The sequence below is a fragment of the Puma concolor genome, chromosome E1, assembly GCF_028749965.1.
Source record: "Puma concolor isolate L17-30 chromosome E1, mPumCon1.1.hap2, whole genome shotgun sequence".
In the NCBI taxonomy this organism is placed as follows: Eukaryota; Metazoa; Chordata; class Mammalia; order Carnivora; family Felidae; genus Puma; species Puma concolor.
The window spans coordinates 40,012,965-40,034,588 of record NC_141680.1 but is presented as its reverse complement, the minus strand read 5'-3'; the positions used below and the strand labels follow the sequence as shown (position 1 = coordinate 40,034,588).

The 21,624-nt window shown below is 37.8% G+C and overlaps 1 protein-coding gene across 3 annotated transcripts in view; it reads left to right on the top strand.

Annotated features, from left to right (window-relative positions):
- The window catches only part of FBXL20 (F-box and leucine rich repeat protein 20), a 103,918-nt gene that overhangs the window by 27,230 nt on the left and 55,064 nt on the right, over nucleotides 1–21,624 (top strand). The window contains exon 2 of one of the 3 annotated variants that reach the window (XM_086687192.1): nucleotides 8,366–8,489. The exons of the other annotated variants lie outside the window; for them this stretch is intronic. The gene's annotated coding sequence lies outside the window, so the exon portion shown is untranslated. The remainder of the gene's footprint in view (nucleotides 1–8,365; nucleotides 8,490–21,624) is intronic. 3 annotated transcript variants of the gene reach the window in all.

The following is a 21,624-nucleotide window of genomic DNA, read 5'->3' as shown; positions in this document are numbered from 1 at the left end:
TCTCTCTCTCTCTCTCTCTCTCCCCTCTCTCTCTCTCCCCTCTCTCTCTCTCCCCTCTCTCTCTCTCCCTCTCCCTCTCTCCCTCTGTGCCTCTGTCCCTCTCTCTCTCCCCCCCCTCCCCCACTTGTGCTATCTCTGTCTCTCTCAAAATAAATAAATAAACTTAAAAAGAAATTTCTTAAGGGGTGCCTGGGTGGCTCAGTCAGTTAAGCGTCCGACTTAGGCTCAGGTCATGATCTCATTGTTTGTGAGTTTGAGCCCTGCATCGGGCTCCGTGCTGACATCTCAGAGCCTGGAGCCTGCTTTGGATTCTGTGTCTTCCTCTTTCTCTTCCCCTCCCCTGCTTGCACTCTATCTCTCTCAAAAATAAAATGTTAAAAAAAAAGCAATGTCTTTAAAAAATATGAAGGATATCCCAACATTTAACAATGGAATGCACGTAGATTTGTGGAAAATCTCATCCTCACTTTCTTCATTTTGCCTTGGAATCACCACTGGTTTGGGGAGATAGGATCAAGTATACTGCCAAAGAACAGAGTCATCAAGCTTATGATCTAGGTTAAGTCCTACTTTGATCATACATATAGTAATGATACTGGCCTGTCATTGATTTTAATTTTGATTCTTCATTTATGCTTAGGAAAAATAACCATAAATATAAACCTATATTTTAGTACATTCTGTAATCCTTAGGTAAATTACATTTCTTTATTTCTGTTGGTTCTCTTTTTGTTTCTTTTTTTTTTAATTTCCAGCTTTATTGAGATAAAGTTGACATGTAAATGTGTAAGTTTCAGGCATACAGTGTGATGATTTGGTATATGTATATTTTGCAGAATGATTACAACAATAAGGTTAGTTAACACATCCATCACCTCACAGAGTTAATTTTTGTGTGTGGTGAAAACATTTAAGATCTACTCTCTTAACGACTTTCAAGTATACAGTACAGTAATGTTAACTATATAACATGCTATACATTAGATTTACAGAACTTACTCATCTTGTAAGGAAATTTGTAACCCTTGATCACCTTTACCAATTTCCCCCACCCTTCAAGACCCTGGCAACCACCACATATAAGTAGATTATACAGTATTTATCTTTCTCTGACTCATTTTACTTAGCATGCTCATCCATGTTGTTAAAAAGGCAGGATTTCCTTTTTATGGCTGAATAATAATTCCTGTGTGTGTGTGCATGTGTGTGCACTCACACACACCCGGAAGTAGGATTAAAGATTATAGGGTAGTTTTATTTTCAAGTTTTCAAGGAACCTCCATACTGTTTTCCGTAGTGGCTGTACCAGTTTACATTTCCACCAAGAGTACACAAGGATTTCCTTTTTTCCACACTCTCACCAGCACTTACTGTCTCATGTCTTTTTAATAATAGCCATTGAAACAAGTATGAGAGATATCTCATTGTGGTTTTGATTTGCATTTTCTTGATCATTAGTGATGTTGAACACCTTTTAATGTACCTGCTGGCCATTTATATATCTTCTTTGGAAAAATGTCTATTCGGGTCCATTGCCCATTTTTTAATTGGGTTATTTGGCTTTTGGCTGTTGTTGTATGAGTATATATTTGGGATATTAGCCCTTTTATCAGATAGATGGTTTGCAGAAATTTTTCCCATTCTGTAGTTTGCTTTTTCATTTTGCTGATCATTTCCTTTGCCATATAGAAGCTATTTTTTATTAAAAAAATTTTTTTTATTAAGTAAGCTCTATGCCAGCCCAAGGTAGGACTTGAACTCATGACCCTGAGATCAAGAGTCACATGATCTACCGACTGAACTAGTCAGATGCCCTTGGAAGCTTTTTAGTTTAATGTAGTCCCACTTGTTAATTTTTACCTTCCTTGCTTGTACTTCTGGTGTCATATCAAAAAAATCATTGCCAAGATCCAATGTCAAGGAGTATTTTCACTATATTTTCTTCTAGGAGTTTCACAGTTTTGGGTGTTAGGTTTATTTCAGTCTTTAGTCCATTTTGAGTTAATTTTTCTTACGGGTGTAAGATACATGTCCAGCTTCATTCTTTTGCATATGAACATCCAGTTTTCCCAGCACCATTTATTGAAGAGACTATCTTTTCCCCAAGTATTTTTGGGTCCCTTTTCAAATATTAGTTGACCATATATGCGTGGGTTTATTTCTGGGGTCTTGATCTGTTCTGTTGGTGTATGTGTCTGTTTTTATGTCAATAGCATGCTGTTTTGATTACTGTAACTTTGTAATGCAGTTTCAAATCAGGAAGTGTGATGACTCCAGCTTTGTTCTTTCTCAAGAATGCTTTGGCTGTTTGGGGTCTTTTATAGTCCCATATGAATTTTAGGATTATTTTTTTCTAGTTCTGTGAGGGAATGCCATTGCAATTTTGACAGGGATTGCACTGAATCTCTAGAACACTTTGGGTAGTATGGACATTTTAATATGATTAATTCTTACAGTACATGAACAGGGGACATCTTCTATCTGTGGCTTCAGTTTTTTTCATCAATGTCTTATAGTTTTTAGTGTACAGATAGATCTTTTACCTCCTTGATTAAATTTGTTGCTAAATATCATTTTTGATGTTGTAAATGGGGTTGTTTTCTTTATTTTTCAGGTAGTTTGTTGTTAGTGTATAGAAATGCAATTGAGGAACCTGGGTGGCTCAGTCAGTTAAGCATTCAACTCTTGGTTTTGGCTCGGGTCATGATCTCATGGTTTGTGAGATCCAGCCCCAAGTCTCTCCCTCTCTTTCTGCCCCTCCCCTACTCACCCTCATGTGTGCTCTCTCTCTCTTCAAATAACTGAACTTATTTAAAAAATGCAGTTGATTTTGTATATTGATTTTGTAACCTGCAACTTCAGTGAATTTATTTATTTAGTTCTAATAGTTTTTTGGTGGAATTTTTAAGATTTTCTATATATAGGATCATGTCATCTGCAAGCAGACACTTACTTCTTCCTTCTGATTTGTATGCTTTTTCTTTTTCTTGCTTAATTGCTCTGGTTAGGACTTCTAATACTGTGCTGAATAGGAGTGATGAGAATGGTCACCCTTGTCTTGTTTTTTATTTTATTATTTTTTAAAGTTTTATGTATTATTTCAAGAGAGAACAAATGGCGGGGAGGGGGATAGAGAATCCGAAGCAGGCTCTGTGCTGACAACAGATGTGGGACTTGAACCCACAAACTGTGAGGTGATAACCTGAGCCAAAGTCAGACGCTTAACTGACAGTCACCCAGGCACCCCTTGTTTTTTATTTTAAATTTTTTTTTTCAACGTTTTTTTTTTTTTTATTTATTTTTGGGACAGAGAGAGACAGAGCATGAACAGGGGAGGGGCAGAGAGAGAGGGAGACACAGAATCGGAAACAGGCTCCAGGCTCCGAGCCATCAGCCCAGAGCCCGACGCGGGGCTCGAACTCACGGACCGCGAGATCGTGACCTGGCTGAAGTTGGACGCTTAACCGACTGCGCCACCCAGGCGCCCCATGTTTTTTATTTTATTTTATTTTATTTTTATTTTATTATTTTATTTTTTATTTTTATTTCAGTGTTGAGTGTGATGTTAGCTCTGGGCTTGTCATATATGGCCTTTATTATGTTGAAGTATATTTCTTCTATATCCAATTTGTCGACAGTTTTTATAATGAAAGGATGTTAAATTTTATCAAGTATTTTTTCTGTATTTGTTGAGATTGATTTTTAAAAATTTTTTTAGGGGCGCCTGGGTGGCGCAGTCGGTTAAGCGTCCGACTTCAGCCAGGTCACGATCTCGCGGTCCGTGAGTTCGAGCCCCGCGTCGGGCTCTGGGCTGATGGCTCAGAGCCTGGAGCCTGTTTCCAATTCTGTGTCTCCCTCTCTCTCTGCCCCTCCCCCATTCATGCTCTGTCTCTCTCTGTCCCAAAAATAAATAAACGTTGAAAAAAAAAATTTAAATAAAAAAAATTTTTTTTAATGTTTATTTTATTTATTTTTGAGAGACAAAGAGAGATAGCATGAGCAGGAGAGAGCAGAGAGCGAGAGAGGGAGACCCAGAATATGAAGCAGGCTCTAGGCTCCGAGCTGTCAGCACAGAGCCCGATGCAGGGCTTGAACTCACGAGCCGTGAGATGGTGACCTGAGCCGAAGTCGGATGCTCAACCGACTGAGCCACCCAGGCGCCCCATGAGATTGATATTTTTATCTTTAATTAATGTGGTGTATTAGTGTGGTATCTCACACTCACTGATGGTGTGCTGAACTATCATTGCATCCCAGGGATAAATCCCACTTGATCATTGTGCATGATTCTTTTAATGTGCTATTGAACTTGGTTTGCTATTATTTTGATGAGAATTTTTGTATCTAGATTCATCAGGGATATGGGCCTATGGTTTTCTTTTCTGGCTTTGATAACCAGGTAGTATTGATTTCATGAGATGGTTTGGGTGATTCTTTTTTCTTCTTCAATTTGTTGGGAAGAGTTTGAAAAGGATTGGCATTGGTTCTTCTTTAAGTGCTTCCTGGAAATCATCTGGTCTTGGGCTTTTATTTTGGTGGAGGTTTTTAGATACTCATTCAGTCTCCTTAGTAGTTACTAGTATGTTCAGATTTTCTACTTTTTCATGATTTAGTCATGGAAGTGTTAAAAAAAATAAACTGACGCACATTAAAATTTTGAATAATTTATTTGAGCAAACATTGCTTCAAATCGCACAGTGCCAACCCAGATGATGTTTTAGGTGTGCTCCACCCATAGACCAGGGGAAAGGTTTTTATAGATAAGATGCAGAAGGAAATTAAAGAAATTATTTGGCTATCTCTTAAATGGTTGCCTTATTTGAGATTGTTCTTATGTTTGATTTTTTTTTTTTTTCCAGATTCCAGTGCATTGACTCTGGCTTCAGGTTTGCATACAGAGGCTACAGAGGTTTTTGTTTCCATACCAAGGCATTAGAGCCACCTCAGTCTAATGGCCTTCTTGTTTAATTAACAGTTGAGGTTGCCATGTTTCTAGGAATTTATCCATTTCTTTTAGGTATTCCAGTTTGTCAGGGTATAATTGTTCATAGTGGTCTCTTGTGGTCCTTTGTATTCCTTTGGTATCGTTTGTAATGTTTCCTCTTTCGTTTATAATTTTATTTATTTGAGTCCTCTTTTTTCCCTTTGGTTAGTCTAGGTTTGTCAGTTTTGTTTATCCTTTCAAAGAACCAGCTCTTAGTTTTGTTTATCTTTTCTATTTTTTTTTTTTTTAAGTTGCTTGCAAGCAGGGGAGGGGCAGAGAGAGAGACAGAATCCTTAATCCGATACAGGGCTCGAACTCACAAACTGAGATCATGACCTGAGCTGAATAGAGTCAGACGCTTAACTGACTAAGCCACCCAGACACCCTTATTGGTTTGTTTTATGTCATGTATTTCTGCTGTAATTTTTATTATTTCCCTCTACTAACTTTGGGCTTAGTTTTTTCTTTTTCTGGTTTCTTCAGGTATAATCTTTGCTTGCTTATTTGAGATTTTTTTTTGAGATGTTTATTTTTTTGAGAGAGAGCAAGCTGGGGAGGGGCAGAGAGAGAGGGAAAGAGAGAATCCCAAGCAAGTTCCACACTGTCAGCACAGAGCCCGATGTGGGAGCTGAAACCAAGAGTTGGACGTTTAACCAACTGAGCCACCCAGGCACCCCTTTTTTTTTTCTTAATATAGGTAGTTATGATTATAAGCTTTCATCTTAGAACTGTTTTTACTATGTTCCATACTTTTGTTTTGTTGTGTTTCCATTTCTGTTTGTATCAAAATATTTTTTGACTTCCTTTTTGATCTCTTCTTTGATCCATTGGTTGTTCAGTAGTATGTTGTTTAATTTGCATGCATTTGTGAAATTTCCAATTTTCCTGCTGTGACTGATTTGTAGTTTCATTCTTGTTATATTATGATTTATAATGAATAAATGTTGTGATGTGATCTTTGCCCACAATTCCTGGCTCACAACTCCCCAAGCCCTTAGAATTTCCTAAATGATAAGAGCAATGGAAACATCTTTTTTTATAATATTTGATTTTTTTTCTTCAGTTTAGAGCCATAAAGGTGAAATGGCATGTTGTTATTCATAACAAGCCCATTTCAACCACACCTGAGTTTATGTTAATAAGGTGACTTTTGGAAAGCCTCTAGTAAGCCTTTAAGGATGGAGGCTGGTTGCCAAAGAAACCAATCATGACTAAAGGGTTGGAACTTTCAATCCCATCCGTCTATTCTCCCAGCCCCACCTATGAGGAGGAGAGAGGGACTGGGAGTTGAATCACTCACAGATGGCCAGTGATGTAATCAATCATGCCCATGTAATGAAGCTTCCATAAAAATCTCAAAACTCATGAGGTTTAGAGAGCGTTGCACACCCCAGTTCTTAATGTGCTCGGGACCCTTTGGACCTCATCCTATATACCTCTTCATCTGGCTGTTCATCTGGGTCCTTTATAATAAACTGGCAAATGTAAGTTAATGTTTCTTTGGGTTCTGTGAGCCTTTCTAGCAAATTAATTGAGCCTAAAGAGGGGATCATGGGGACCACCAATTTATAGCCAGTTGGTCAGGAGCACAGGTAACAATCTAGGTCCGCAGTTGGCATCTGAAGTGGGGAGTCTTATAGGACTAAGCCCTTAGCCTGTGGGATTTGATGCTATCTCCTGATAGTGTCAGAATTGAGTTAAATTTGTAGGATACCCAGTTAGTGTTTACTAGGATTGGAGAATTGCTTGATAGTGTTGGAAAACACACATCAGAATACAATTGTGATCAAGGAAGACACTTGATATAACGTCCTTCTTAATTGAATTTGTTGAGATTTGTTTTGTGCTCTAACACGTTCTGTCCTGGATAATGTTTTGTATGCACTTGAGAAGAATGTGTATTCTGCTGTTAGATGCAATGTTCTGTATATGTCTCTAAGATCGATTTGGTCTATAGTGTTGTCAGATCTTCTGTTTCCTTATTGATTCCCTGCCTGGCAGTTCTGTCTGTTGGTGAGAGTAGGAATATTGCTGTTGATTGCTCCCTTTAGTTCTGTTACTGTTTGCTTTATATATTTAGGTGCATAAAAATTTACAATTGTTATATCCTGTTAATGAATTGACTCCTTTATCATTGTATAATGACCTTCCTCATCAATTGGTTTCTTTAATTCTACTGTTCTTTTAGTGGTACAAAACTTAATTTCCTCTAGTTCAAGCTCCTTCTCAATGAGAGAATCTACTCTGTGACACATCCTTGAAATTGGGAAGGCGGGCTGACCAGTAATGGGAGAGCTCATAGCTTTGTAAATTTACTTAAGCTTTGTTTGTCTTAATACAAATTGCCTTCATTCTTCTAGGTTGGCTATCTGGAATAATCTAGAACTACTTGATTCCAAGGGACAGTTCTTCAAGATATTTGATAGCAACTGTAAATGTTCTTCCATTCAAGATTTTGAGTATTCATCTCATTTTTACCATTTTCCCTAAGACTTAGTTTTAGAACCTCTCAGTATCCTGGGATCCATCTTCTAAATGATAATTAGTTTCCTTTCTCAAATGTGACATTAGAGTTATTGATAACCATTCAAAATAAAGAGTAGGGTGGTTTTCTAGCTTGATATAGTCCTTATGCTTCCCGTTAATGTCCTAAGATACAGTCTTTCTTTTAAAATTTGTCACAGTAAGTTACATAAATGACTCATAATAAACCGAAACTAAGTTTTTTGTGAAGCCAGGTTTCCTGTTTTGTATTTATGTAACTGGTAATTGCCTAATCTAAATGCAAGATTTTTTAACTTACCCCTATTTAATTTCCTCTTGACACTGTCCTTTAGAAATCATATTGAATCGTAATTCTAAGGTCTTATTTATCCTGATGGGGTTTTTGGTCTCCACAAGTTTAGTAAATGTGGTTAATGATTTTATGCTAGCCATCCAAAACTAGAATTTTTATCAAACATGGTGGTTTGACTGAGTACATGTATTTCTTTTCCTCTTCAAATAGTACTAAAATTACAATAAAGGAATAAAAAGAGGCATAAGACCCCAGGGACAAAAATGAGTGGAAGAAGAAGAAACCACCATAGTTGAGAAATTTTATCTATTTTTTAGAAGATACAAAATGGATAGAAGAGTGTTAAGTAATTTAGCCAAATGGAAGAAGTTACACCCCGGGTTTTCTGCAGAGACAAGCAAGTGAGTTTACCCAGCACAACCTCCCCAGAGACTCAACATTGGTAACAAAATGTCTCCAAAAAGACAAGGATGAGGCTTGAGATTAAAAGTAGGTAATGTTAAAAAAAAAAAAAAAAAGTAGGTAATATTTGAAAGTTTTATATGAAGTGGTTGAATCATGCAAACTACTTCTTCCCCCTCTAGGAAACTGGGGATTTTTTTCTCCAAGAAAATGGAAGCTGAGGGTTCTGGACCCAGGAACATCAGATGCATGAAGAGGATAGGGGTTTGGAGCCAAGGAATTAAATGAAAATCTGCATACAGACTGGTGGGTCTTCGAAATCACAATGAGCTTCCATTTAGCTTCTTAATGCCATTAATAGGAATGTACAGCCAAAGAATAACCAGATTGTTAAGGAAAGCCTCTAAAATGAGAGGCCAAACAAATAAAAGAGACAAGGCAGAGAGCAAAGGGGAGAAAACTGGGGTGGATGGCAAAAAGGGTTTTAATCTCTAAGATTGAATGTTGCATCTTCAAAAGAACAGGATGTTATTTTGAAAATTTTTCAACAAAAAATAACCTTTAAAAATAAAAAGTATTCTAATCTCCCCCACCCAAAATAGTGGAAGGATTGTAGGTAAAATTGAAGCAATTTCCTAGGAATTAGAACAAAAAGATTAAATGAGGGAAATAGGAGAAAACTAATTTTTAAAATTAAAGATAGACCAGGAGGTTCAATATTAGACTAATAGAAATACAAATATGAGAGGACAGAGAAAATAGTAAGAAATGATACCCAAAAAATATCCAAAGCATTTTCCAAGTCATAGATTTGCAAATTGAAAAAGCTGAAAGAATAGTAAAAAGACAAAGACCAAGAGACTTGATTATGAAATTTCAGTAAACTGGGGATAGAGAGACTTTACTAAAAGCTTCTGGAAAGAGTATCTAGAGGTTACATTCAAAGGACCAATCAGAATGGCGTTACATATCCCAGTAGTAATATAGAAAGATAGAAATGCTGGGGTGCCTGGGTGGCTCAGTCGGTTAAGTGTCCGACTTCGGCTCAGGTCATGATCTTGCGGTCTGTGAGTTCAAGCCCCGTGTTGGGCTCTGTGCTGACCACTCAGAGCCTAGAGCCTGTTTCAGATTCTGTGTCTCCCTCTCTCTCTGACCCTCCCCCGTTCATGCTCTCTCTCTGTCTCAAAAATAAATAAACGTTAAAAAATAAAAAATAAAAAAAAAAAAAGAAATTCATCAAGCTGTGTCTTCATGTCTTCAGTGGGAAAGATTTCCTACCTAGAATTTTATTCCCAGCCAAATTGTCAATCAAATGTGAGTCTAGAATAAAGATATTTTTAGACATACAAGTGGCTCCAAAATTTCAGTTCTTTATCTTTAACATTTATTTATTTATTTTGAGAGAACAAGAACATGCATGCATGGGGGAGGGGCAGAGAGAAAAGGGAGAGAGAATCCCAAGCAGGCTTCACACTGTTCAAACTCTTGAAATGTGAGATCATGACCTAAGCTGAAATCAAGAGTTGGACGCTTAACGAACTGAGCCACCCAAAACTTCAGTTCTCATGAGCTTTTTTTGTTTACAAGTTGCCCTTATTACATAGCAATGAAAAAGAAATCAGATTCAAGAAGCAGAATTCAAAGAGAAGAGCTGAGGAAGAGCCCAAGGTGACAACTTTGTAGCCAGTCCGAAGAATTCCCCAACAGAGTAAAAAAGAAGAAAGAGCAAAGGGTTTTGGGAAGGTACAGCTGCAGGAGAAAACAGTATCTGATGTGTTTGAGCTTATGGAAAATATTGATAGACATGTGACAAATGTTGGAGCTTTTGAGGAAAAGTTAAAAATATATAGAGGGATGCCTGGGTAGCTCGACTCTTGATTTCAGTATAGGTACGCATGATCTCACAGTTCGAAGGATCGAGCCCCACATTGGGTTCTGCGCTGACAGCATGGCATCTGCTTGGGATTCTGTCTCGCTCTCTCTCTGCCCCTCCTCTGCTCATGTTTGTTCTCTCTCTCTCTGAAAATAAATAAACATTAAAAATCTGTATATAGAGAAAGTAGAAACAAATGAGGTAGACGTTAATTTGTAGACAGAAGTACATTGCATTGTCTTATTGTTCTACTTGGCCTAGCAATACTTGGACTAGTATCTCTCTATAATCATAGTCACACTGACTCTTCATTTAAACAAAGACTGTGAGGGGCGCCTGGGTGGCGCAGTCGGTTAAGCGTCCGACTTCAGCCAGGTCACGATCTCGCGGTCCGTGAGTTCGAGCCCCGCGTCAGGCTCTGGGCTGATGGCTCAGAGCCTGGAGCCTGTTTCCGATTCTGTGTCTCCCTCTCTCTCTGCCCCTCCCCCGTTCATGCTCTGTCTCTCTCTGTCCCAAAAATAAATAAACGTTTGAAAAAAAAAAAAAATTTAAACAAAGACTGTGATAAAATTACAGTGAATATGGAGGGGGAGGTAGAAGTTGAAGCTAAATACTTATATTCCATGGCAGGATGTCAGTAGATAACATCTAAATTTGATAAATCAAGCATATTTAGAAAAAGACAAATACCAGAAGAACCTCCTAGAAGATTCTATAGGATGTACGGATAGGGAAGAGTTTGCTGTTTTTCCAGACTCCATTTGTCTTGGTTGATTTTTTATATAAAAATTCAGTGGGGGCACCTGGGTGGGTCAGTTGGTTTAGCATCCAACGTCAGCTCAGGTCATGATCTCACAGTTTGTGAGTTTGAGCCCTGCATCAGGCTCTGTGCTGACAGCTCAGAGCCTGGAGCCTGCTTCAGATTCTGTGTCTTCCTCTCTCTCTGACCCTCCCCTGCTCGCTTGTACTCACTCTCTCTCTCTCTCTCTCTCTCTGTCTCTCTCAAAAATAAATAAACATTAAAAAAATATTTTTAATAAAAAATTTAAAAAGTTCAGTGAAATTGTATGGCATATTGTAGAGACCTCTTTTCAGATATTTATCAGTTAATTAATACCAGCCAGATAATCTAGCTATATCATTCATCCTTTGTTTAGCTGTCTTGTTCATAATAGGACCATTGTCTAGCTCATATCATGGCCTAAGAAGTCTAATACATTTCCTTGGTCTATTAACTTGGTATCCCTTTCCCTTAATGACTTTCTCGCAAAGTTATTTCTTCACTTCTTCTTTAAAAAATCTTTGTTCTAATTTAACATTGTTTCTCTTGGTTCTTTTTAAATTTAAATATAATTTCTGGCATGCAGTTAGGATATCTAGGGTGCTGTGTACTTTATTTGTTTCTATGTTATCTAAAACAGGGGAATGCTTTTACTACAAATATATACCGTGGCTATGTTAAAATACTATTGCTTTGGAAATATTTCCGTAACAGTGAGATGATTTAGAACGTGTGTTTGTCAGTGAATTGTAAAATTACTATCTGACATATGTCTTGGAAAATTCCACAGCTTCTGCCAGTTTTCAATTTCTGGCACATTGACTAGAATTTGTACATGAGGAAATCAAACTCTACTTTCCCTTGATTTACCAACCCCTGTGACATTTTGGAATATGAGATTAGAGGTTAAATACTTGCTAATTCTGAGTCAAATCCCATTATTGCCTGGCTGTATCTACTCTTAGTTCTCTAGTGTATATATAGATGGGGTGGGGCTAAGGGAAGTGAAGGAGGAGGAGAGAGAAGCACAAGTAATTATATTGCTACTTTGAATTTTCCGTTCTCTCCTTTCGTGTCATGACCTGGAAAGAAGTTTTCAGTAGGGCATGGAAGATTTCCTGGATTTAGCAGCACCCAAAATGAGCTCCAGTCATACCCAGTAGTCCATCAAAAGTTCACGGAGTCCTCAGGGCCCTAGAATGTTGCTGGGGATAGTTAAAACCGAGTAAGTGAAAGAAATAACCAACAGGAAACAGAATGAAAGTGTATACTTATTTTATACTGAGAGCAATGAATACTGGAGCAGTGGTAGTGGATATAGATTTTGGTTAGTAAACAGGACAGAAGTCAGGATGAAAGAAAGCTCAGAATGTTGAGTCAGATGTTAAAAGGTGTCCAAAGCAGAAAGTTTGACCTATTAAGTAATGTGTCTGTTTTCTACGTGTATCCCTTCCATGGCATTTTTAATCTAGGAATTTCTTTTCTTATGATAAATTTACTCATGAGATGGTAATGTATTGGCCATAGTTGTTTTTTTTTTTTTTTTTTTATGAAATTGTATTTCTACTAGGAACAAGATGTTAGGCAGAGGAATTACAAACTTACTTTGTTTTAGGTTTATTTAGCCATACAAAAATGTTTTTCCTCTTAGATTCTGGCAAGAAAATCAGCCAATCGGAAAAACATCTGGTGTTAGTTGAATGAAGGAATGTCATAATCAGTAAAAATTACTTATAGGAAAAAAATAGTAAAAAGCTTATGTAGCTTTAACTCTTGGTTTCTTTATGAAAATTATTTTGTTTTATTTTTTAATAAAAATCTTTAATGTTTATTTTTAAGAAAGAGAGAGTACGAGCAGGAGAGGGGCAGAAAGAGAGGGAGACACAGAATCGGAAGCAGGCTCCAGGCTCCAAGCTATCAGCACAGAGCCCCACCTGGGGCTGGAACTCGTGAACCGCAAGATCATGACCTGAGCCACAGTTGGACACCCAACCAACTGAGCCACCCAGGTGCCCGTATTTCTTAAATTTTTAAAAATCTATTTTTGAGAGAGAGAGAGAGAGACAGAGCATGAGTGGGGGAGGGGCAGAGAGAGGAGAGAGAGAGAAAGAGAGACACAGAATCTGAAGCAGGCTCCAGGCTCTGAGCTATCAGCACAGAGCCTGATGTGGGGCTCAAAGTCACAAATCACAAGATCATGACCTGAGCTGAAGTCAGACACTTAACCGGCTGAGCCACCTAGGCGCCCCGGAAAATTATTTTAAGGAGAGGAAGAGCTCTTTATTATTTTATTTTAATTAATTATTTTTAAGTAATCTCTACACCCAACATAAGGCTCAAACTCATGACCCTGAGATTAAGAGTCACATGCTCTACTGACTGAGCCAACCGGGCATCCTAAAATTTTATTCTTTTTTTATTTTAAACATGAAAGACCCTTGTTTTCTATTTATTTTTTCAAGTTTATTTATTAATTTTGAGAGAGACAGAGCACACGTGTGCAGGGTAGGGACAGAGGGAGAGAGAGAGGGAGAGAGAGAATCCCAAGCACGTTCTGCATGTCAGTGTAGAGCCCAGTGTGGGGGCTCGATCTCACAAATGGTGAGATCATGACCTGAGCCAAGATCAAGAGTCGGACACTTAACTGATTGAGCCACCCAGGTGCCCCCTGAAATTTCATTCTTACTCTCTCACTGAAATTTTCCTCCAACCAAAATATTTGACCCATGTTGGACTACCCTTGTATGTCTCAAGTTTTACTCAAGTTCAAGAGTCATAAGCTTTAAACATAGAGCCTGTTTTTAATCGTTTTTGGTGTTAACAACCACTAAAACTTAGTGGCTTAAAACATTTAATTACGCCTGGCAGGACTTGTGTTGGTCACTGGAAAAGTCATTCATGAAGCTGCAGTTATCTAGTGACTTGACAGGGACTTGAGTCGTCTAAGATAGCTTCTTAACAGTCTGACACCTGGGTATCACTGTCAGCTGGTACTCTTTTCCACATGGTCTCTCATCATTCAGAAAGCCTGGACGTTTCCTTACATGGTGGCATGAATGTTTCAAGAAGGTAAAGCTTCAGTGTCTTTTAAGGCTTAGCTTTGGAAGTAACAGTGTTACTTCCACCACACTGTTTTGGTTAGATCAAGTCACCATGTCAACTCAGATACAGAGAGTGGGAAAACAGACTGTACCTTTTGAAGGGAGGTGCAGTAAAATCCCATTGCAAAAGGGCATTGCCACAAGGAAATAAGATTTATTGAAAGCTGTTATTATGAGTTTCTACTATGGTCTCCCTCTGGCTCCAGTATATCACGTGCAAAATATCCCCTCCCAGTCCTCATGTGCAGTTCCTCTTGATCCAGAGACCTAGGAACTAAAAAGAAAATTTATCTGCCCCATATACACAGTATACACTGTTGTCACAGGAATAGAATAATGGCAATAGACATTCCCCTAAAAAGGGGGAGATAACACATAGCACGTGGCACATAGCAGTTGTTGGTTCATATCAGTTCTGAAATCTAGCTGGGCACATATTGTCAGGGTCATCTACTCCAAGAGCAGGAAATGTGCCTTGACTGGGAAATGTGACTAGGGAACTTCATGAGAATGGTTCCCTAATCCATTGTTCTCTGTGGTTCTTGGTACCACATTCTGGACTCTTAATGCTGCTTTCTAAGAAGTCTCTTCTTCTACATAAGAAATGTCTTATGAAGCTGAATAGCTTTCTCAGCATACTTCCTTCCTATAGAAAATTGGAATCCCACAGGCCTCTTTTCATTTTGAATAGTCTCTGTCCCTTTTAATCCAGCTGGTACATCTTCCTTTAAAATTTGTAGGATTTTCAGGGTTGCCTGGGTGGCTCAGTCAGTTGAGAACCCAACTTCAGCTCAGGTCATGATCTCACGGTTTGTGGGCTCGAGCCCCGCCTCAGGCTCTGTGCTGACAGCTCAAAGCCTGGAGCCTGCTTCAGATTCTGTGTCTCCCTCTTTCTCTGCTCCTCCTCCTCTCACGCTCTGTGTCTCCTTCCTTCAAAAATAAATAAACATTAAAAAAAATTTTAATTTCTAGGATTTTCTATGAATCTGATTTGTGTTCTACTATGTCCCCCAAAGCTACAACATTAGAACTCATTTTTTAAGACAGGCCTTTCTCTACTTTGGTTGTGTCAGGCTGTTGTAGCATAATTCCCTTAAGCTTCTTAGAGGACTTTTTGTCTAGTTGAGAGAGTCAAGTAGTCACGGCTTTAAAATTTTCTGAAGTTTGGGGCACGTGGGTGGCTCAGTTGGTTAAGTGTCTTGGTTTCAGCTCAGGTCATGATCTCATGGTTTTGTGAGTTCGAGCCCTGCATTGGGCTCTGCACTGGCAGCATGGACCCTGCTTGGGATTCTGTCTCTCTCTCTCTCTGCCCCTCCCCCACTCGCACTGTCTCAGCCTCTCTCAAGGTAAAAAAAAAAAATAATATTTTTATAAAATTTTCTGAGGTTTTTAAAAGGAGCTTGTAGTCACATCTTTGATCTGATATTTATCCTGTGGGTAGTTCTTATTTTGAGAATCTTAGGGCTTGAGAGACAGATAAAGAATAGTTTTATTTTCCAGTGTGCCAAGTTCTAGGACCGCTATATTTCTTCTAATTTTTTTTTTTTGCAAGCTCTACAGTTCCCTCTTTAGTGTATTTCTTACTATCCTTTATCATATGCAGCTAAAAGATGAATTACCACTTTGAAAGCAGCTGATATAAACACGTTTAATGACTAAAGGAAATCAGATTTAAATAATTTAAGAGGAATATGATGACAGTGGCTTAGAGAATGTCAATAAAGAAATAGAAATTATATTTAAAAAAAAGAATCAAATGGAAATTCTGAAGTTGAAAAGTAGAACAACTGAAAAGGTTACCAAAGGAGGAACTCAAAAAATCAAATTGGAGGTCACACACAGAGAGAGAGAATCCATGAACTTGAAGACAGAACAATAGAAATTATCCAATTTGAAGAAAAGAATGAAACAAAATGAGCAGAACTCAAATCTGTGAGATATCAGCTGTGCCAACAATACATACAGTAAAATCTCAGATCGAGGTGGGAGAAAGAGAAAAAAATATTTGAAGAAATAATAGCTGAAATTTTCCAAATTTGATGAAAACCATATATATATGCATACAAAAATATGAGTGAGTAGGATTAACACAAAGCGGTCTACACCTGGGTACGTTCTTATTGAACTGTTTAAATCCAAATACAAAGAAAAAATATGGAAAGCAAGACAAAAAGACTTCATGATATATAAGGGAACAGCAATATGATTGACAGCTGACTTTTTCACCAGAAACAACAGAAGCCAGAAAGCACTTGGATAACCATTAAAGTGTAGAAAGTAAAATTTGCCAATTAAGAATTGTAGATTCACAAATCAAGAAAATGAAAAAAACAACCTAAAGAATGGGAGAAATTATTTGTAAATCATATATCTGATACGGGTCTTATATCCAGAATATTAAAAAAAAAACTTACAAATCAGTTAAAACAAAACAACCCAGTTTTACTCAAGGACTTGAGTAGACATTTCCTCAAAGAGATATACAACGGGCCAACAAACGCATGAAAATATGCTCAACATCATTTGTCATTAGGGACAGGCAAAGCAAGACCATAACAAAATACCACGTTATATCCACTAGGATGGGTATAATTAAAAGTAGAAAAAATAGGGGCGCCTGGGTGGCGCAGTCGGTTAAGCGTCCGACTTCAGCCAGGTCACGATCTCGCGGTCCGTGAGTTCGAGCCCCGCGTCGGGCTCTGGGCTGATGGCTCAGAGCCTGGAGCCTGTTTCCGATTCTGTGTCTCCCTCTCTCTCTGCCCATCCCCTGTTCATGCTCTGTCTCTCTCTGTCCCAAAAAAAATAAACATTGAAAAAAAAAATTAAAAAAAAAAAGTAGAAAAAAATAGGAAAATAAGAAGTATTGGCTAGAATGTGGAGAAATTTGTTTGTTTGTTTGTTTGTTTTTTTAAGTAAACTCTGCCCAACGGACTCGAACTCATGACCTCGAGATCAAGAGTTGCACGCTCTCACTGACTAGCCAGCCAGGTGCCCCCGATGTGGAGAAATTTAAAACTTTTTACCTTGTCGGTGGCAATGTAAATTGGTGCAGTTACTGTGAAAAACAGTTTGGCAGTTCCTTTACAATCTAGAAATTCAACTCCTAGGTAGATACCAAAGTAGTTGAAAGCAAATATTCATAAAAGTACTTGTGCACACATAATGTTCACAGCAGCAGTATTCACAAAGGCCAAAAGGTTGAAACAATCTAACTGCATTGACAGGTGAATGAATAAGCAACATTTGGTATATCCATACAATGGAATATTGCTCAGCCATAAAATGGAATGGATCACTGAGATATAGTACTATATGGATAAACATCAAAAATGTTATAAAAATGAAATAAGCCAGATATAAAAGATCACATACTGAATGATTCCATTTATGTGAAATATCTAGAATAGGGAAATCTGGGGGCACCTTGGTGGCTCAGTTGGATAAGCTTCCGACTTCAGGTCATGATCTCACAGTTCGTGAGTTTGAGCTCTGCATCAGGCTCTGTGCTGACAGCTCAGAGCCTGGAGTCTGCTTCAGATTCTGTGTTTCCCTTTCTCTCTGCCCCTCCCCTGCTCATGCTCTGCCTCTATCTCAAAAATAAACACTTAAAAAAAATAAAAATAGAGTAAGGAAATCTATAGTGATAGAATAGTAGTTGGCTAGGTCCTGGGAGTGGGGGGATATGGGGTGGTAGGTCTTGGGATTGATTACTTAATGAAGACTGGGTGTTCTGGGGGAATGAAAACTTTGAAATTAGAGAGACATGGCAGTTGCACAGCACTGTAAACACTAAATGGCATTGAATTGTGTAATCTATGTGAATTTCCTTTCAAAAATAATTTAAGTGAATTCTATATCCAGCAGAGCTATTATTGAAAAATACAGGCAAAATAAAGACATTCTCAGAATAGCAAACGCAGAGAATTTGTTGTTAACAGACATGAAATACTGCTTTACATGAAATACTAAAGGAAGTCCTTCAAGCTGAAAAGATATGATTCCAGATGGTAACTTGAAGGAGAAGCACTGTAAAAGTTAATTACAGGAATAAATATAGAAGATTATAAATAGTTTTTTCTCTTATATTAGTTCAACTGGATTAAAAGACCGATGTGTAAGACAATAATTATGAAACTGTGTTATTGGGATTTTAAGATAAGTATGTAACATATGATAATAGCAAAAAGGAGGAGGGATGAAATGGATTTCTGTTGGAACAAAGTTCCTATATTTTGCCAGAATTAAATAAGTAATAATCTAAAATTGTGATAAGATACTTTTTCTAAACAACAAAAAAATTACAATGATACTCTAGAAAATACCTACTTAAAACAGTAAAAGAGAAACAGAAGAACAAAAGACATGAGACATATAGAAAACAAATAGCAAAATGAGAGACATATCCAACTAAATCAAATAATTACATTAAATGTGAATGAGTTACATACTTAAAAGGCATAGATTGTCAGACTGGATTTAAAAAAAAAAAGATTGAACTTTATGCTGTGTAGAAGAGGCACACTTTAGATTCAAAGCCACAGATAGGTTGAACATAAATGAATAGAAGATGTACTACATACTAGCCTTAAACAATCTTAGAATGAACCCCCAGTTTGGGGGTGCCTGGGTGGCTTAGTTGGTTGAGTGTCCCGACTTCGGCTCAGGTCATGATCTCACAGTTCGTGAGTTTAAGCCCCATGTTGGGCTCTGTGCTGACAGCTCAGAGCCTGGAGCCTGCTTCAGATTCTGTGTCTCTCTCTCTGCCCCTTCCCTATTCATGCTCTGTCTCTCAAAAATGAATAAACAAAAAAAAAAATACAATTTGATTCACAGTAGCATCAAGAAGCGTAAAATACTTGGCAATAAATGTAACAAAAGACTTAATACACTGAAAATTATAATTAAGTAGGCTGCAAACCCAGCATGGGGCTTGAACTCATGACCCTGACATCAGGAGTTCCATGCTCTACCAACTGAGCCAGCCAGGTGCGCTAACACTGAAAATTATAAAACATTGCCAAGAAAAACTAAAGAAGACGTTAAAAAAAAAAAGACATTCCAAGTTCACAGTTTAGACGACTCAGTATTGGGGCGCCTGGGTGGCTCAGTCGGTTAAGCATCTGACTTCGACTCAGGTCACGGATCTCGCGGTCCGTGAGTTCGAGCCCTGCGTCAGGCTCTGGGCTGATGGCTCAGAGCCTGGAGCCTGCTTCCGATTCTATGTCTCCCTCTCTCTCTGCCCCTCCCCCCTTCATGCTCTGTCTCTCTCTGTCTCAAAAATAAATAAATATTTTAAAAAATTAAAAAAAAAAAAAGACTCAGTATTGTTAAGATGGCAGTTTTCTCCAAATTGATCCATAGAATCAGTGTAGTCTCTATCAAAATCCCAGCAGACTTTTTTGCAGAAATTGGCAAGCTGGTTCTAAAATTTTTATGGAAATGCAAAATGAAGAACACAATAAGAGGAGTTACACTTCTGATTTCAAAGTGATATAAAGCTATGTTAATCAAGCCAGTGAGTTATTGCATAAAGAAATACCTATAGATTAATGTAACAGTATAGAGAATCCAAAAATAAGTGCTTACATTTGTGGTCAGTTGATTTTCAATAAAGGCGATTTAATGGGAAAAGAATAGTGTTTTAAACAAATGGTATTGAAACAATTGGATATCTGCATGATAAAAGATATACAACTGCGCCTCCAACTGTATACCAGAAATAACTCAAAATGGATCATACACTTAAATGTAAGAACTAAAATTATAAAACTTCTAGAAAACATGGCAGATAATATTTATGACCTTTGGTTAGGCAGAGTTCATATACAGTTTTCCCCTGCCATCTGAAAGTAGAGTGTTCCTGTGAAATCTTTTGTAAACTGAAATGGTGCAAAGTGAAGAAGCAATTATTATTAATCTATATGGGAAATTTATTGAGTGTTCCTAGACCCTCCCCCCCCCCAAAAAAAAATCTCTTCAGTTTTTCTGATGCCTTAGGATACATCTTTCTAATAGATGCACAAAATAAATCTAGATAGAGCACAGAGGCTCACAGACACAGGTCAAGTTGTAGCACCTTGACACTGAGATGCTGACTGCAGTTCTTGGGGAAGGAGCTTGGCAGCACCACTCTCACTGCTCTAGGCGCACACTATCTAAGTAATGGCTCACTGTAAAACAAACGCTGAACACTCTTTTCACTTTTTGACTTTTTTCATAAAAGCGAAGGTCCTCTTCAGTTATCTTGGTTATCAGTTAAGAGATGATATCAGTTTATTAGTTAAAAACAGCTACAAATGTAGGTCTTTCATAAAAGCAAAGTCACATAACAGACTTTCAAAAAGTAGGGAATTCTTATATGTGACATCAAAAAAAGCATGATCCATTAAAAAAAGGTAAATTGGACTTTATCAAAATTAGAAACATTTGTCCTTCAGAAGATACCATCAAGAAATAGAAAACACAACCCACAGAATGGGAGAAAATATTTGCAGACCATAGAGTCGGTAAAGGGTCTGTATGTATGTATGTATGTATGTATATATATATATATATATATATATATATATATATATATATATATATGTATATAGGCCCATTATATATACAGAGTCCTTAAATATATAAAGAACACTTGGGGTGCCTGGCTGGCTCAACCTGAAGAGCATGTGACTCTTGATCCTTGGGGTTGTGAGTTCAAGTCTAACGTTGGGTGTAGAGATTACTAAAATAAATAAATAAGCTTTAATAAATATGTATATCAATCAAATGATTTGAATACATATTTCACCAAAGAAGTCATTTGGCTAACATGAAAAGATGCATTAGTAGTTAGGGAAAAGCAAATTGAAACCTTGATATACCAACTGGCTAAAGTTTAAAAGATAGATAAGAACAAGTGATAGCAAAAATATGGACACACTGGGTGATGGGTATTGAGGAGGGCACCTTTTGGGATGGGCACTGGGTGTTGTATGGAAACCAATTTGACAATAAATTTCATATATTGAAAACAAAAAACAAAAAAAAATATGGACACACTGGAACCCTCATACATTACTGATGAGAAGGTAAAATGGTCTAGCCACTTTGGAAAATAATTCATCGCTTTCTTTAAAAGTTTTTTTTTTTTTTTTTTTAAATTTTTTTTTCAACATTTATTTATTTCTGGGACAGAGAGAGACAGAGCATGAACGGGGGAGGGGCAGAGAGAGAGGGAGACACAGAATCAGAAACAGGCTCCAGGCTCTGAGCCATCAGCCCAGAGCCTGACGCGGGGCTCGAACTCACAGACCGCGAGATCGTGACCTGGCTGAAGTCGGACGCTTAACCGACTGCACCACCCAGGCGCCCCTAAAAGTTTTTTTTTAATATAATTTATTGTCAAGCTGGCTAACATACAGTGTATACGAGTGTGCTCTTGGTTTTGGAGGGTAGATTCCTGTGATTCATCACTTACATGCAACACCCTATATTCATCCCAGCAAGTGCCCTCCTCAATGCCCATCACCCATTTCTTTTTTTTTTATTAAAAAAAAAATTTTTTTTAACGTTTATTTATTTTTGAGACAGAGAGAGACAGAGCATGAATGGGGGAGGGTCAGAGAGAGAGGGAGACACAGAATCTGAAACAGGCTCCAGGCTCTGAGCAGTCAGCACAGAACCTGACGCGGGGCTCGAACTCAC